Here is a 16,515-nt window from a genome sequence, read left to right on the forward strand (position 1 = left end):
GCCTTTCTGAATTCATCCTGCTGGTCATTTCTTTCAGAGCAATAATATTCCATAGCCTTCATATACCATAATTTACACAACCAGTCTTCAATTGATGGACATCCATTCATCTTCCAGTTTCTAGCCACTACAAAAAGAGCTGCCACAAACGTTTTGTCACACACAGGTCCCTTTCCCCTCTTTAGTATTTCTTTGGGATATAAGCCCAGTAGTAGAACTGCTGGATCAAAGGGTATGCACAGTTTGATAACTTTTGGGGCATAGTTCCAGATTGCTCTCCAGAATGGCCAGATTCTTTCACAACTCCACCAACAATGTATTAGTGTCCCAGTTTTCCCACATCCACTCCAACATTCATCATTATTTGTTCCTGTCATCTTAGCCAATCTGACAGGTGTGTAGTGATATCTCAGAGTTGTCTTAATTTGCATTTCCCTGATCAGTAGTGATTTGGAACACTCTTTCATATGAGTGGATATAGTTTCAATTTCATTATCTGAGAATTGTCTGTTCATATCCTTTGACCATTTATCAATTGGAGAATGGTTTGATTTGAAGTAAGAGACTTTCAATAATTTCTATTGAAAAAGTCAGAATTAAACAGGAAATTAGATCTTCAAACACAGGACTCAAGAGAAACACAGAAAGGTAAACAAAATATTTTTTTTAAAAATAAACTGTTCCCTAGATGGGGAAATGTCTGTAAGTCTCAAGAACTATATCTGTTATTGGGGTGGTTAGAGGGGACATACATGGATGGAACATGTGATTATGAAGGGACTCTGATGGGATGATACCAAATAAAAAGATACTGTGGAAATGGAAAAAAGAATTGTATTGGGAGAAGAGGAAAGGGGAGGAATAATGCAACAAATTGATTACATAAAGAGGTACAACAGAACTACTACTATAAAGGGAAAGAAAGGAGAAGAATGAGCATTTTCTGAAGCTTGATCTCATCAGTTTTGACTCAGAGAGAATAACTGAATTATTCTGTTAGGAATAGAAATTTATTTTAACCTATTAAAAAGTAGGAGGAGAAAGGTGTTAGGTTCTTACTAAGTATGTTTTCCCAGAAGCTTCAACCAATGAACTTGCTCCTCTTAAACATGTAAGCTCCTCCCCAGAAGTTCCTGTAAAGGCTGCAACTAGAGAATTGTTAACTACCAACTTAGTAAGAACCTATCATCTCATTATCTCATTAGCACTTAGTAAGAAGACAAAATAATAACAAAATTCATCTGGAAGAACAAAATATCAAAAATATCAAGAGAGTTAATGAAAAAAAAAATACAATAAATGGTGGCAGAACTGTACCCAATCTAAAGCAGCAGCATTATAAAGCAGCAGTCATTACAACTATTTGGTACTGGCTAAGAAATACAGTGGATAATCAGTGGATAGGTTAGATACATACAACACAGTAACCAATGATTCTAGTAATCTAGTATTTGATAAACCCCCAAACTCTTATTTCTGGGATAACAACTCACTCTTTCACAACAATTGCTAGGAAAAGTAGAAAAGCATATGCCAAAAACTCAGCATTGACCTACATCTCATACCACCTACCAAAATAAGGTCAAAATGGGTACATGACTTGGGCATAAAGGGTAATAACATAGGTAAATTAGATCTGCCTATCAGTTCTTTGGAGAAGGGAAGAATTTATGACCAAAGAAGAACATTATAAAATGCAAAATGTACACCTTTGATTGCATTAAATTTAAAAGTTTTTGCACAAATAAAACCAAAATAAACAAGTTTAAAAGGGAAATACAAAGCTAGGAAAAACTTTTTATGGCCAGTGTTTCTGATAAAAGTCACATTTCTAAAATATATAAAGAATTGTGCCAAATTTGTAAGAATACATACAAGTCATTCCCCAATTGATAAATGGTCAAAGGATATGAACAATTTTCAGTTGATGAAATTAAAGCCATCTATAATCATATGAAAAATGCTCTGAATCACTATAGATTAGAGAAATGTAAATTAAAACAACTTTGAGATACTATCTCATACCTTTCAGATTAGCTAAGATGACAGGAAAAGATAATGATAAATATTGGAGATTTGGAATGTGAGAAAACTGACTAATACATTCTTTGTGGAGTTGTGAAATGATCCAACTATTTTGGAGAAGAATTTGGAACCATACCCAAAGGGTTATCAAACTGTGCAGTCCCTTTAACCAACAGTGCCACTATTAGTTTATATCCCAAAGAAATCATATAGGAGAGTAAAGGATCCACATTTGCAAAAATGTTTGTAGCAGCTCTTTTTGTGGTGGCAAAGAATTGGAAAACGAGTAGATACCCATCAATTTGGGAATGGCTAAATAAGTTGTGGTGTGTGAGGGTAATGGAATATTATTGTTCTATACAAAATGATGAACAAGCTGATTTTAAAAAGACCTGAAAAGATTTACATGAATTGATGCTGAGTAAAACAAGCAGAATCAGGAATACATTGTACACAATAACCAGGAATACAGCATACACAGAATCAGCAAGATTGTGAGATGATTGACTATGAAAGATTGGTTCTTCTCAGTGGTTCAGTGATCCAAGGCAATACTAATAAAACTTGGGATAGAAAATGCCATCTGCATCCAGAGAGAGAACTATAGAGAATAAATGTAAATCAACACATGCCATGTTCACTTTTTTTTCTTTTTATTTCTCTCATTTTTCCTTTTGTTCTGATTTTTGTCTCCAACGTGACTTGTAAAGAATTGTGTATTTTAAAGAGTTAATGAACATATATGAGAAAAAAAACCAAAAATAATTTTTTCAAAATAATTTTTAAAGTGATTTTTTTTTTTTTAAAGAGAAAGCAACAGGATTAAGCTATTTTTTCTAAGAACTATATGTAGATTATATGATTGACTTCCAAATTTAGCTAATGTAGAAATTCAGGCTTTTAAAGCATGTTTTAATAAGAAGTTCTCAAAATTAGATTAACATTTTACAAACAAAATCTATCAATAATGGTAAAGAAAGTGAAATAATTTCAAAGTATCTGAATGATAATCTTCCCCCCACTCAGGCAATTGAGATTAAGTGACTTGCTTAAGGTCACACAGCTAAGAAGTATTAAGTGACTAAAGTTAGATTTGAACTCAGGTCCTCCTGACTTCAGGACTGGTGCTCCATGCATTGTACCACAAAGCCGCCTCAGAGTGAGGATCTTAGATGGCAAAAGAGTTCATTTTGTTGTAGGACCCTCATAAATTTTTAAAAGCTTCTTATATTAGGTAAGGATAGAAATAACAAATTATATATAAACTGAAATTCTCTGAAGTTTCCAGATTAAAGAACCAAATTTGAGTGTACTAAGTTATATTAAATCAGAATTACCTATTAAATTTGGAACCAGACTGTAAGAAATGACCAGCAGGATGAATACAGAGAGGCCTGGAGAGACTTACATGAACTGATGCTACATGAAGTGAGCAGAACCAGGAGATCATTATACACTTCAACAACAATACTGTATGAGGATCGATTCTGTTGGATGTGGCTCTCTTCAACAATGAGAGGATCCAAATCAGTTCCAGTTGATCAGTAATGAACAGAACCAGTTATACCCGGCAAAAGAACTCTGGGAATTGTGTGTAGACCACAACATAGCATTTACACTTTCTGTTATTGTTTGCTTACATTTTTGTTTTTTTTTCCCCCCAGGTTATTTTTACTTTCTTTCTAAATCTGATTTTTCTTATGTGGCAAGATAACTGTATAAATATGTATACACATATTGTATTTAACATATACTTTAACATATTTAACATGTATAGGACTGCCTGCCATCTAAGGGAGGGGGTGGAGGGAAGAAGGGGAAAAGTTGGAACAGAAGTTTTTGCAAGGGTCAATGTTGAAAAATTACCCATGCATATACTTTGTCAATAAAAAGCTATAATAAAAAAAAAAAAAATGGAACCAGAAAATAAAAGCCTACATTAGAGTTGTCTTAAGAATAAAGCCTATTGTCCAAGAAAAGATATCTAGGGACCAGATAATTACATGACACATCTGAGACTCAAAATATGCTGATTAAATGGATATTGAGAATGGGTTACTAGGATACAAGGAGATTTGATGTTAATTAATTTTAGTGATAATCAGTGTATTGCTTTGGTTTTTTTATTTCAAGATGTCTATATTTAACTTTTCTTGGTTACCTTGGTGATAAAATCTCCCTTCTCAAAATGAATTCACACCAGTAGTTTGATCTGTATCTGACTTAATGTAATTATGGGAATTGGTGAAAAAAAAAACAAAACAAAAAAACTATTGAATTGTTTGAACCTAGCCCTATGTGGATGGGAAACTGGACCATCTTTTATTGTATTGTTTAGAGGTCTTAAACCAAGGTCCAATGTATACTAACCAGAAACTCAGATTCAAAGATAGATGCAAAAAGTATTCTCTAAGAGGCCCTATCAGGACCTTCTGATTACTCCCACCCCTGCCAAACTTGCCGATATAGACACCTGGATTATCTGAGGTATGCCCCTGCTCCTGAGTGGATGGCAGAACTTTTCAAGGTTCATCTAGTACAGAATATCAGAAGCACTGACATTCAAATGGGACAGCTGTCCCAATATTTCGGATGAGGGTTGGGTATACGTCCTAATTATTGTTTCTTTTCCCTTCTTCCTGTTCCCAACCACCAAGCCTCTGATTCAAGTGTATGTTAGTTAGCATTTTCTTCCTCTTCATTCTTCTCCTCCCTTCCCCTTTTCTACTTAAAAGCAAAAAATGGCTGGTAATGATATCTAGAACACACTTCCTTAATAGATCACTTCAAGGAATTACTAGGCAACATTTCATCATGGTCCGACTGGCTTCTAGTGACATCCTGGCTTATACTTACTGCCTCTCCTTTACAGGCCAGAAGGGTAGTGCAGTTCTTATAGTCTCCCTCTCTTTTGGCCAAATGGCAAAATATTAGGACACTTTTCCAGAGTTAAGGCCTAGAAAATAAGCTATACCTTAAGGTTGGCATGGCAACAATCCTTTGCGTTCATCCTATAGATGATCTTAGTCCTAACAAAATCCTAGGTCATGAAGTCCTGCTATGAATCAAACTTGTCACATTACTGCTATTATCACTCACTGTAAGGTTACCACTCACTGTGCAGGCACTGGTATAAACATTTGAGATCTCCCCACACTAAGCAATTCATCCCCTCAGGAGAGGTAGGGTGCTGGTACATGCTTCTTTGCCTATTAGCCATTTCCCTCTGAAATTAAACTTCAGTTTGATTCCTGACTTTTCTGTCTCTAGCCACTCATAGGTTATAGGCCTGGGCTGTTTGTTTGATAAGAGAAAAGATTATGTGGCCCAGAACAGAGCCTGGAGGGATCTTTTCAGATACTGGGTATGATAAGAATGAATAACCAACAAAGCCTGCAGAAAGAGAGGTCACATAGGTAGGAGAATAAGTAAAAAAAACTTAGAGAGAATATCATGGAGGAGAGCATGTCAAAAACTATTGGGTCCTTAAGAAAGATGAAGATTGAGCAAAGATTTCATTTAATCAGGAAAGTCAGGTAGTGGGTCACTATCAAACAATTTTACCCCATATATGGGGAATATCACAACTGCAACCGATCCTGATTCATTAAAACAATTAAAAAAATTTTTTTTTTGTTCGAGGTAGGGTTAAGTGACTTGCCCAAGGTCACACAGATAGTAAATGTTAAGTGTCTGAGATCACATTTGAACTCAGTTCCTTCTGATTTCAGGGCTGGTGCTCTATTCACAGCGCCTCCTAGATGCCTCCATAAAACAAATTTATTTGACTCATCATAACTTTTTAGCAATAACTCAGAACAGATTAAAATTATACAGAAAATATTTTAGAAATCTCTCCCCACTCCTACTCATTTTCAGAAGAGTAAAATTACTTTCCTGAGGTCACCAGAATACTAATCAGCAAAACTGATTTGAGCTCTAGTTCTATCTAGTACTCCCAAGTTCAGAATTCTGGCGCTAGGACTATTTATGGGATCCAGTTAGATGAAAAAGGGGATAGTCATAGAGCAAAGCAGGAAAAACAGGGTTCTTGAAGACATTAACTATAGGTGGAAAGAAGTGAATGAAAGGAAGTGTAAGAGTTACTGAAGTTAGAATAAGATAGGGAAGCATAAAATCATTAACTGATGAATTCAAAAAGGATATTGAAAGGAAAAGCTTTTGAAGAGACCACAAGGATTGTGATGCTAGTGTCTGCAACCTAATTGTTTGCTACTTGGGCCTTTTGCCCTCACAAATTGTTCATCTTTATTTTCTATCATTCTTCTGATATGGCATTTTCCCCTAATATTTAAAAATTTAATTCATAAAAGAGCCATCATTAGATGATTATTCAGATTATAGAAATATTCTCTTTCTGAAAGGATTCATGGAAGTGTTTCTTTAAATAGAAAACTTCCCTAGTGCATTTAAGTAAATCATTAACTACTTGGCAGGGAGGTTGAGTGAATCAGGAGAGCAAGAGAATTTTAAAGCCAAAATATTAGGAGTCACTGCCAATTGAAGATTAATCAGAAATGAAGATAAAGCATCTCAGAACTTTAATGTATGTCAATGAGAAAATGATTGATTTGCAAAAATTAAATACTCATGTTTTCAGGAACATAGTCATGATGTAAGATATCCTTGTTGAACTATAACAATTTATGAAATTTTCTTGCAATTGCCTTTTTCTTACATAAAATGTTGAGGAGAATAAAAAGGTATGATTTTAATGATGCATTTCAGATTTATTTATGCTACTTACTCTGCATTTTGCAGATCAATATTTTTACAATTAATTCTTTTAATCTCTGATAGATGAGGGTTGTAGATATGAGTTTGTTTTTTTAAACAGTTCACTTTAATGATATGCTTTGATGTTTGCTATTAAATTTGGGAAGTTACCATAATTTTAATTTTTAATGTTCAAGCATTAATAGCCTGGCATCCTTCTTGTCTTTAGAGTATTGAAAATTAGTTTTAAAAGAGGATTGAGTTGGCTTGCGTACATGTATGCATGCCAAAAATCTGTTAAAAGGTCCAGTGCCATTACAAACTTATTTTTAAAGCCAGATACCATTATTGAACTGCATATTCTTTACCTTTGAAATAAAACCTATGAATATCCATACATCAACTTAGATTTTACTTTATTGGATACATTTATATACAAAGATAATTTTAGAATGCATGTCATATTAAATATTAATAAGTTAATCTGCTTTAAAACAGAATAATAGAGTTGTATCTATGCTTGGGAACTTAGAAATCAGTGTTACTTCTCACCCTCCCTCATAGTAGATAAAATTCTATGTTGAACTAGCTTAAAGATATATTTATTAAACCAAAACTAAAACCCAAATCTCCTATCTCCCACTTAAGTTGTTTTTTTTTTTAAATTCCAGAAAGTATTTAAAAAGTGAACATTAATGACAAAAAACTGATTAGAGAATACTGAAATAAATTTGCTCTTGTAGAAAGTGCTATTTATGAAAGGTTCAGAAATTTCCTTATGGAAGCGATTTATTATAGTTTTCAGACCAGTGCCAATGCCTCTTATTTCATTAAATAGTTCACGAGACAAATAGATGACTAGTATTACTGAACATCATTGAAATCCATATATTGTAAAAGAGAATTTGGATTAAGTAGTCCAGTCACATCTACTTTCCATGATCTTTAGGAGCACAATTGTAATTTAATGGTAGAGTTCTAAACCATATTTCTGGAAAGCTCAAATGAAAAATCTGGCCCTTCATTTTTTTATGTATATTTGATAAAATCAATATTCTTTACAAAGTTATCTGTAAAGGGGACAGATGTTCCTTTGTTTATTGGAATTATAGTTACAACAATACAAATTTTAGTATTATTTCCATGTAAATTTTCTATAATTTTTTCAGTGGTTCAGCCATTTACTTTTCAAAAGGTTGAAATTAATAACTGAACTTTGTTGAACTGCTAACAATTCATATTTTAAATTTTCAATATTCTTGAATTTGCTATTAAAAATGCATGATAGATCTTTACTTAAATATAACTAGAAAAAATGGTTCTACATAACAAGAGGAAAGAAAAAGTGAGATAACTGTTGCTTTCTAAGCATGTATCAAATGACAGTGTGGGCAATATTTCATAATATTAATTTCCTTTCTACAATTTTGAAAGAAAACTTAGAACGTTATGCTTCTTTGTCCTTAAATGAGCAGATATTACACATTTTATCTTTCCAGGAGAATATAATCTTCTCAAAGTATGGAGGCTGATTTTTTTTTTTTCTTTTTTTTGTAAGACCAGGGCTTGGTAATTCAAAAATTCATGACTGATAAAATTAATAGTGAAAAAAGCTCACAAAATTTGAAATGACAAGACCTATATTTGAATCCCAACTTTGCTCTGTGTGTTGCTGGACAGGTCTCAACCTCTTTGGGTCTCAGTTCATCTGTAAAATGAGGAAATTTGGAATGAGCATTTAAGAATTCTTCTAATTCCAATTTAAGTACATAGCAGAAATGAAAAAACAAGCTCCTTTGTGGTTAAGGGATTTTTTCCATTTTGTAATTACTCTTAAAAGCTGAGAGATGCCATTTACACCCATCACAAAATTCGGGATGGAAGGGACTTAAAAAATGATTCATCTAAGTCCTTTCATTTTTACTGAAGAAATAATGAGGGTAAAGGATGGGAAATAATTTTCCAACATTACTCAAGCAATAAATGAATAAATGATCTGGATTCTCAGAATCCAGAACACCAAACTGACTCCTTGAGACCTAACCCCTCTCCTCCCCCCCAAAAAATTTGATGAATTAATTTAGTCTAAGAAACAAGAATTCAGGAGACTATCAGCAACTTCGACTGTGGACAAGGCACGCTTCAAATTCTAGTACTAACGGGAAGAGCCAGTCCCTCCCATCATAGTACGAGCAAAGGTGACCAGCAGGTGGCTTTCCTTCACAATCAGGTAAAGTTGAGGCAGGTTGGACAAGATTTTTTTCAATTTAGGTCTCATGTGACTAACTTGTATTATTTGAAAACAGAGTCCAAATCCTCGGGCCAATGTCAGTGTAGTCGAACTTAAGCAATAGACTATCAAGTCCATCAACCGTCTTCCTTAGCCTTTCTTTTTCTCTTTAAGCATTTAGAAATTTAAAAACCATTTTATAACTTAGCTCCGCCCCTGACTGATGTGGCAGCCGCAGCCAGAGCCCCTTCAGGCAGCAGAAAAATGCGCATGCGCTGAAGGACAGGAAACCGGCGCCGGAGGGCCGGGAAGGTGTCGCGTTTCTCGAGAGGAATAACCGAAGAGGGCAGTCCCTTCCTAAGTGCAGAATTAGAACATAAGAACTCTAAGTGCTAAGCAGCTGGGCTTGGAATCCTCCCTATGTAACCTAAGCTAACCCTATCCCCCAGAGGACCTCAGCTGACCACTCTACCAAACTACGCGGCAGGTGTACTGCCTTTCGTTCTTCCTGACAATTTCAATCTGAGAGATTCTCCATTTCCTTCCTTTTCCCTCCTTTTTCCCGCCCTTTCATGTTCCTCGACCAATCACAGGAGCTGGACGGTTTCGTGTTCAGCCACCTTTACTCCATTCTCCTCCTCTTCCTTTAATTCTATTCCAACGCTTCTGCTGCCCCACCCTCTCAGTCTAACCACTCGGGACCACGTGACCAGAAATTGGTCTTGCGGCAGGAAGAGGAGGGAAAGAGAACGTGGGAGGGGAGATGTAAGAGGGAGGGCGCTAGGAAGGGGCGGAGGGAAGGGTTGTCAGTAAGATCTCGCGAGATCGGACGGAAGCCTGTGGGAGCCCGTGGCCTTTAAAGTGCGGTACAGCCCTTTCCTCCGGGGGTAGTTTGTAAACAGCCGTGGGTACCGGAGCTCGTGGTCACGGCCCCCGCAATCGGGGGTGGCGCTCGACCCAGGGGAGCGGGGAAGGTGAGTGATAGTGGGGATCTGGGTGTCGGACGGGAGCAAGCGGGGGGCACCGAGGAAAGAAGGCGCTAACATGGCGACGTCGCTCGCTACAATCCCCACCCCCCACCATCCACTCCTTCTCGGCTCGGGTCCCTGTTCCCTCGGGCTGCTATGGCAGTCCCGCCCCCGCTGAGGCTTGGGTGGCGCCTGCCCTGCGGCCTTTGGAGGACTGGACCGTTAGGTAGGTGGTTTACCAGGTTCCGGCTCTTCCCCTCTCGCGCGCTTTCTTGAGCTCAGAATGACTGCATCTGCTCTCCTCCCCCATGGCCACGGCCTCTCCCGGCTTTCGAGAGGCCTCTTGGGGGCTGTGTCCTCGGTTGGCAAGGTGGGCGTGACCCTAGGGTGGGGGTCCCTTGCAGCTTGCCCTCCTCCACACCCCCGTCCCTCTGTATCTGCTGCTGTGTTGGGGCGGTGGAGGTTTCAGCAGCGGCATGGAAGAGATGGGGACAGGTGCTCTCTCACCTCTCTGACCTGGGTCATGGGCATCCTCGTTGCCAACTGTACTACTGCTACTAGTATAATGGCTTCCTTTAGCGCTGGTTTTTCTCTTCCTTTTCCTCTTATGTGAATACAGATTGAATCAGATTTTCCCCATCAGTGACCTCCAATGGTGTACAGCAAAGTCTTTGTCAGGGAATAATCTGTGCATTTCGCCCATTTCTTTTTCCTTTAAAACCCTATGGCACCTGGGGGCTGCCCTTTTTACTCTTGTGTTTTCTATGCTCTCTCCGAAATTGGAGGGACATAGGGAAAGAGCAGAGATGGGAAGCCCATTTGTGGGTGTGTGCCTACTTGTGTACTCTAAGGTCTGCTGTAAAATTTTCCTCTTAAGAGGATGTTGGGGCCTAAGAGCAAATCCACCATGTAAATATAACAGGGACAGATTAGCCATGTTCTTATTGAAGCCAAACCTTTTATTGCCAAAGAAACATAGGCTCCAGAATTTTGTTAACTTTACTGTGTAAGGAAGAAATGTCTGAATCCAAGGAATATTTTGAAAGCTATATTTAACTTGAGAACATTTTATTTATCAAATTAGAACACATTTATTACAGCACACATGTAGACACACACCTAACCTCATCTGTTTTAGTAAAATTGTAAAAATGGATTCTTTTTAGTAAAAACTTATTTTAGAGGCCAAGAAATTTATGGAATTAGGATTTAAATACTAAGAAATTCAGGTCATTGGATCAGTTTATATTTGTGACTTTGACCCAAAGAATTTATTAACACTAATACATAATCCTTTGAGCAGTCTTAAAAAGTGTGTAGAATGAACCATTTTTCTGATTTGAAGAGGAAGTCCAGAAGTTCTGATCTACCAGAGCTTCTCTCCTACCTCCTTCCCAATTATTTTTGTGTTTGTGTATCTTATTTTTACTCAACAGAACATAAGCTCTTTGAGAACTTTAAACTGTTTTTTGTTTTTATCCCCAACACTTGGCAAGGAGTAGGTACTTAATAAATGTTTATTGATTACTTCATCTTAGAAGACAAAAAGTGAATTATTTAAGTTTTAAATAACTGATCTAAGTCACTAATTGATGAATTACAAGTTGTAAGCATTTCCCCAATGTTTATTTTTTGTTGTAGTTTATAAAAATGTAATCTTGCATTATTGGGATATTACTGTCTTCTCTCTATTTCCAATACCTTACAATAGATACTCAGAAAATGTTTCACTGAAGGATACATAGGGATTTTTCTTAAAAAACAAAACATGTGACTAAAGTGTGTGCATGCACATACATACTCACACTCACTGGACTACTACCGTTCATTCCCTGCTTTGAAGGAATAGGAAGAACAAGGTGATGGATGTTATTCTCAAAATACTTCCTAGATTGTTGCAAGGGCCCTCAGAATACTTTATCCCATACCTGAACAAGAATTTTCTCTATGCTATTCTTAACAAGTGCACATTGATTCTTTTTGTCTGATGACCTCTCATTACCTTCTCTCCTAAGGCCCATTTCCTTATGGCAGTGTTTGCAATAAGGAAGTTTTTTCTGAAATGAAATCTAAATCTGCCCTCTTCTAGCCATTGTTTTAGTTTTGTCCTAGCCAAAAAAGAACAATCCTTTTTCCAGATGATACCTCTTCAGACTACAGGTACTTGAAGGCAATAATCCTTTACCTCCCTAAGTCTTCTCCAAGTTAAATTTTCCCATTTCCTTTAATTGAATCATATATGGCATGATCTGAAAGCTCTTCACAATCTTAGTTGCTTTTCTAGATATTCTTGAACCTATAACAAACATTCTAAAATGCAAGCACCTAGAAGTAAGCACAGTACTAAAGATAGGGTCTAATGCACAGTATAGTTGAGTTATAACCATCATTATACCTTTGTTAACACAAGTTTGTATCATTTCACCTTTTCTGTCAACGATATCACTATGTTCCCTTAAACTGAACTTGCAGCTGCAAGGGCTCTTTCAGATGACATCTCTATTTCAAATAATTATGTTTTCCCCATGCTGAAGTTGTGAAGTTTATTGTTTTGAGCCCAAATAAGGCTTTTGCATTTATATAGCTGCACTGCCTGCCATCTAAACAATGATATAAATATCAAATACAGAAGCCTATTTTCTTTATCACTCTTTAACTCTCTTTAAACTCACATACTGCTATAGATCTTAGCATTTCTTTTATTCATTGTTCATCTTGGAGAAAGATAAAAGTTGAGTGTTTTCTAGAAGTAATATAGAAGTCTTTCGGAGCATTATTTTAAATAGTAGTTTGTTACACTTTAACATAATTGTAAATTATAAAATTTACATTGTAAATGTATGAAATTGAGTATGCAGTGGAATAATTTTTGTGGGGAATAGTAACAGTGTTTTGTTGGAAATAAGAGTGACAAGATCTGAGTCAGTGGTTCATTTAACTGAAGGTTCATTGATAAGTGAGATTTGTTGTTCTTAGTGAAAATTCATATTTAATATTTAGAACAGAAATGACTATTGAAAGCATTTCACTTCATTTTCTCAGTTTCTTGTCAATAAGTCTTGAAATGACTATTGAAAGCATTTCACTTCATTTTCTCAGTTTCTTGTCAATAAGTCTTGAATGTTGAGAATATGATTTAATTTCAAGGTAGTAATAGGAATAACTGACATTGATATAGTACTTTGAAATTTATAGATAGCTCATTAGTTTTTCAACAATGCTGTGACATTGATACTTGGTTATTAGACAGATGAAGAAACTGAGATTGTGATTTGCTAAAAGTCAAAATTAATAAACATGTCAATATTTGATCTTCCAAACTCCATGCCCAGAAGTAATGTATGCACTATGACATGAGGCCTCTTAAATATTTTTAGGGAAGTAGTGAATAAATAAAAAACAAACATTTAGAAGTCAAAAATATTTTGTAAAATAATAATTAAATTTTAAAATACTTCAGTTCCATTAGGGTCATTTTTTTTATCCATATGGGTACCACTTTATCACTGTAAATGGCAGGCCCTCTCTATATATATGTACTTGTACACATGTACAACTGCTTCTTGTCAACTGCTTTCACTGTAGCTAATCTCAAAAGCATTTTAATATATAAAATACATTTTGAAGCTTTTCATTACTTCAGATCTTAAGACATGATTGACATTTTAATGTTTATTTAAAAGGAATTGAATCTGTTTCTTAAGATCTGATTATGCCACCAAAAACTTTAGGTAACTAGAATAGTGCAGAACCTCCTGCCTTATATAATGAGGACTGGTTGAATAAAGTGGTTGGTTTGATCTACCATTAAATATTAAGTTCCTACTGTATAGTAGGCATTTATGCTGGGTGATGAGAATAGAAAGGAAAAAGTGAAACGGTTCTTGAACTCTAGGAAAAGAGGAGATACACATAAGAGCTACAGGAGTCTTTTAAGTATTATGATATTAAAGAGAATTTAGACTTATCCTGATTGTCCCCAGCATCAGGAACAATGGATAGAAGTTTAAAAAGAGACAGATTTTAGCTGTCTGATAGAAAAACATGATAAATTCTTAGAGCTATTGAAAAGTGGGATGAGCTCCTTAGGAGCTACTAGATTCCTCATTAGAAACATTGAAGAAGCAGCTGGGTGACCACTTTTTAGATATGTTTTAGAGGAGATTCATTGTCTTTAATAAACTAGTTAGACATAATGGACTAGTTCATTTTTATTGGTTTGTCCTAATTGGATTTAGTAAACTAGGATCTTCTGTAACTCTAGGGTTCTTTGAATGTTAAACTATTATGCCATAAGATGCCATTTAAAAAAATTATTAAATCGGGGCCGCTAGGTGGCGCAGTGGATAGAGCACCAGCCCTGAAATCAGGAGGACCTGAGTTCAAATATGGTCTCAGACACTTGACAGTTCTGGCTGTGTGACCCTGGGCAAGTCACTTAACCCCAATTGCCTTGGCCAAACAAACCAAAAAAACGGATTATCCTTTCTGAAGATCCTTTCCTACTGATAGTCTATTAATTCCTGGCTTCAGTCTTCTTTTTGTAAGTTGTGTTTGGTTTGGGGATAGTATCTTCTTCCAATAAATTTTATATAGTTGAAAAAGTCCTATGATGTTGTCACCTTAAATTTTCACCTAGTTTATTGTTATTTTTTTTGAAAATGGGTTATGTAAAAGTAATTATGAAATCCATTAGGCAATAAGCTTTTTTCAACGTTTGGAAGTGGAATGAGTATCATGATGTTTTATTTTGTATTTATTGGAAAAGCAGATAAAGAGCTGCTATTGCATTTAAGAAGAACTAGATTTGTCATTCCTTTTCCTGGGAAACTGCTTAACTTCTCAGAATGTTTTAAAATATATAATACAAAAATATAACATTACAAAAGGGAAAAAATTATACTGATAAAAATAATTTTTTTTTAAAAAAAGGTTCACAGGTTAAGAACTCTAGCTTGAAGACTATGTTCCTATAGATAAACATCTATATTATTAAAGCTTTTACACTGAGCTACTTATACTGATAAATTCAAAGGTCTACACATACAAAAGGTAATTTTTATAGATTCCTATTTAAAGTCCTATTTATTGAATATTTTCTTCTATGTGTTCATGTAGAAATCCTCATATAACTCATTCTGTGTGTAATTTAAATTTTCTGTGACTGATTCTTTGATCTTTTGTCAAAGACAGTTTTGTTTATTTATGTGATAGCAGATTGAATTTCTTCCATTTGTTTCATCTCCCTCTCACTACCAGAATGTATAGTCTTCCTCTACTACTTCTTAATCTTGAAGTTTTTTATTTCCAGCAGTCTTTTGTGTTTTCCCAATTATTATATTAAACTCCAAACATGGCCAAAATTTTTAATACCTAAAATTTCTAGTGATTAAAATCAAACCAGCATCTTCTTGTACCTAGCTGACCTCCTAAATAAATATGGCGATAATAGTATTTCTTAAACATTACTTTTTTCCCCTATTCATTTATTAAACTCACAGACTTAATGCTAGGCATGGAAATTGAAATGTGCAATATTTATTAAATGCTCTTTATCATTTGTTTTCGTCTCTAGTGCAGTATATGTTTCTTGAAGATTTATAACTTTGTAAAAAAAAATTAATTTTTTATTAAAGCCTTTATTTACAAAACATGGGTAATTTTTCTTTTCTTTTTTTAATTAATTTTATAATTATAAAATTATAAAAAAAATTTTTGACAGTACATATGCATGAGTAATTTTTTTTTAAAATAACATTATCCCTTGTATTCATTTTTACAAATTTTCTCCTCCCTCCCTCTACTCCTTCCCCTAGATGACAGGCAATCCCATACATATTACATGTGTTACAGTATAACCTAGATACAATATATGTGTGTAAATCCAATTTTCTTGTTGCAAGTTAAGAATTGGATTCCAAAGGTATAATTAACCTGGATAGATAGACAGTAGTGCTAACAGTTTACATTCAATTCCCAGTGTTCCTTTTCTGGGTGTAGTTGTTTCTGTTCATCATTGATCAACTGGAAATGAGTTGGATCTTTTTTATGTTGAAGATATCCACTTCCATCAGAATACATCTTCATACAGCATTGAAGTGTACAACGATCTTCTGGTTCTGCTCATTTCACTCAGCATCAGTTGATGTAAGTCTTTCCAAACCTCTCTGTATTCGTCCTGCTGGTCATTTCTTATAGAGCAATAATATTCAATAACCTTCATATACCATAATTTACCCAACCATTCTCCAATTGATGGACATCCATTCATTTTCCAGTTTCTAGCCACTACGAAAAGGGCTGCCACAAACATTTTGGCACATACAGGTCCCTTTCCCCTCTTTGGTATTTCTTTGGGATATAAGCCTAGTAGTAGCACTGCTGGATCAAAGGGTATGCACAGTTTGATAACTTTTTGGGCATAGTTCCAAATTGCTCTCCGGAATGGCCGGATTCTTTCACAACTCCACCAACAATGCATTAGTGTCAAAACATGGGTAATTTTTCAAAATTGATCCTTGTAAAATTTTCTGTTCCAAATTTTTCCCCCCTTCC

The 16,515-nt window shown here is 35.3% G+C and overlaps 1 protein-coding gene across 2 annotated transcripts in view; it reads left to right on the forward strand.

Annotated features, from left to right (window-relative positions):
- The first annotated feature begins 9,808 nt into the window (after nucleotides 1-9,808).
- Nucleotides 9,809-16,515, forward strand: part of ATF2 (activating transcription factor 2) — a 119,705-nt gene continuing 112,998 nt past the window's right edge. For both annotated transcript variants that reach the window (XM_074303050.1, XM_074303051.1), the window contains exon 1: nucleotides 9,809-9,966. The gene's annotated coding sequence lies outside the window, so the exon portion shown is untranslated. The remainder of the gene's footprint in view (nucleotides 9,967-16,515) is intronic.

Source organism: Sminthopsis crassicaudata, chromosome 3 (assembly GCF_048593235.1).
Source record: "Sminthopsis crassicaudata isolate SCR6 chromosome 3, ASM4859323v1, whole genome shotgun sequence".
Lineage (NCBI taxonomy): Eukaryota > Metazoa > Chordata > Mammalia > Dasyuromorphia > Dasyuridae > Sminthopsis > Sminthopsis crassicaudata.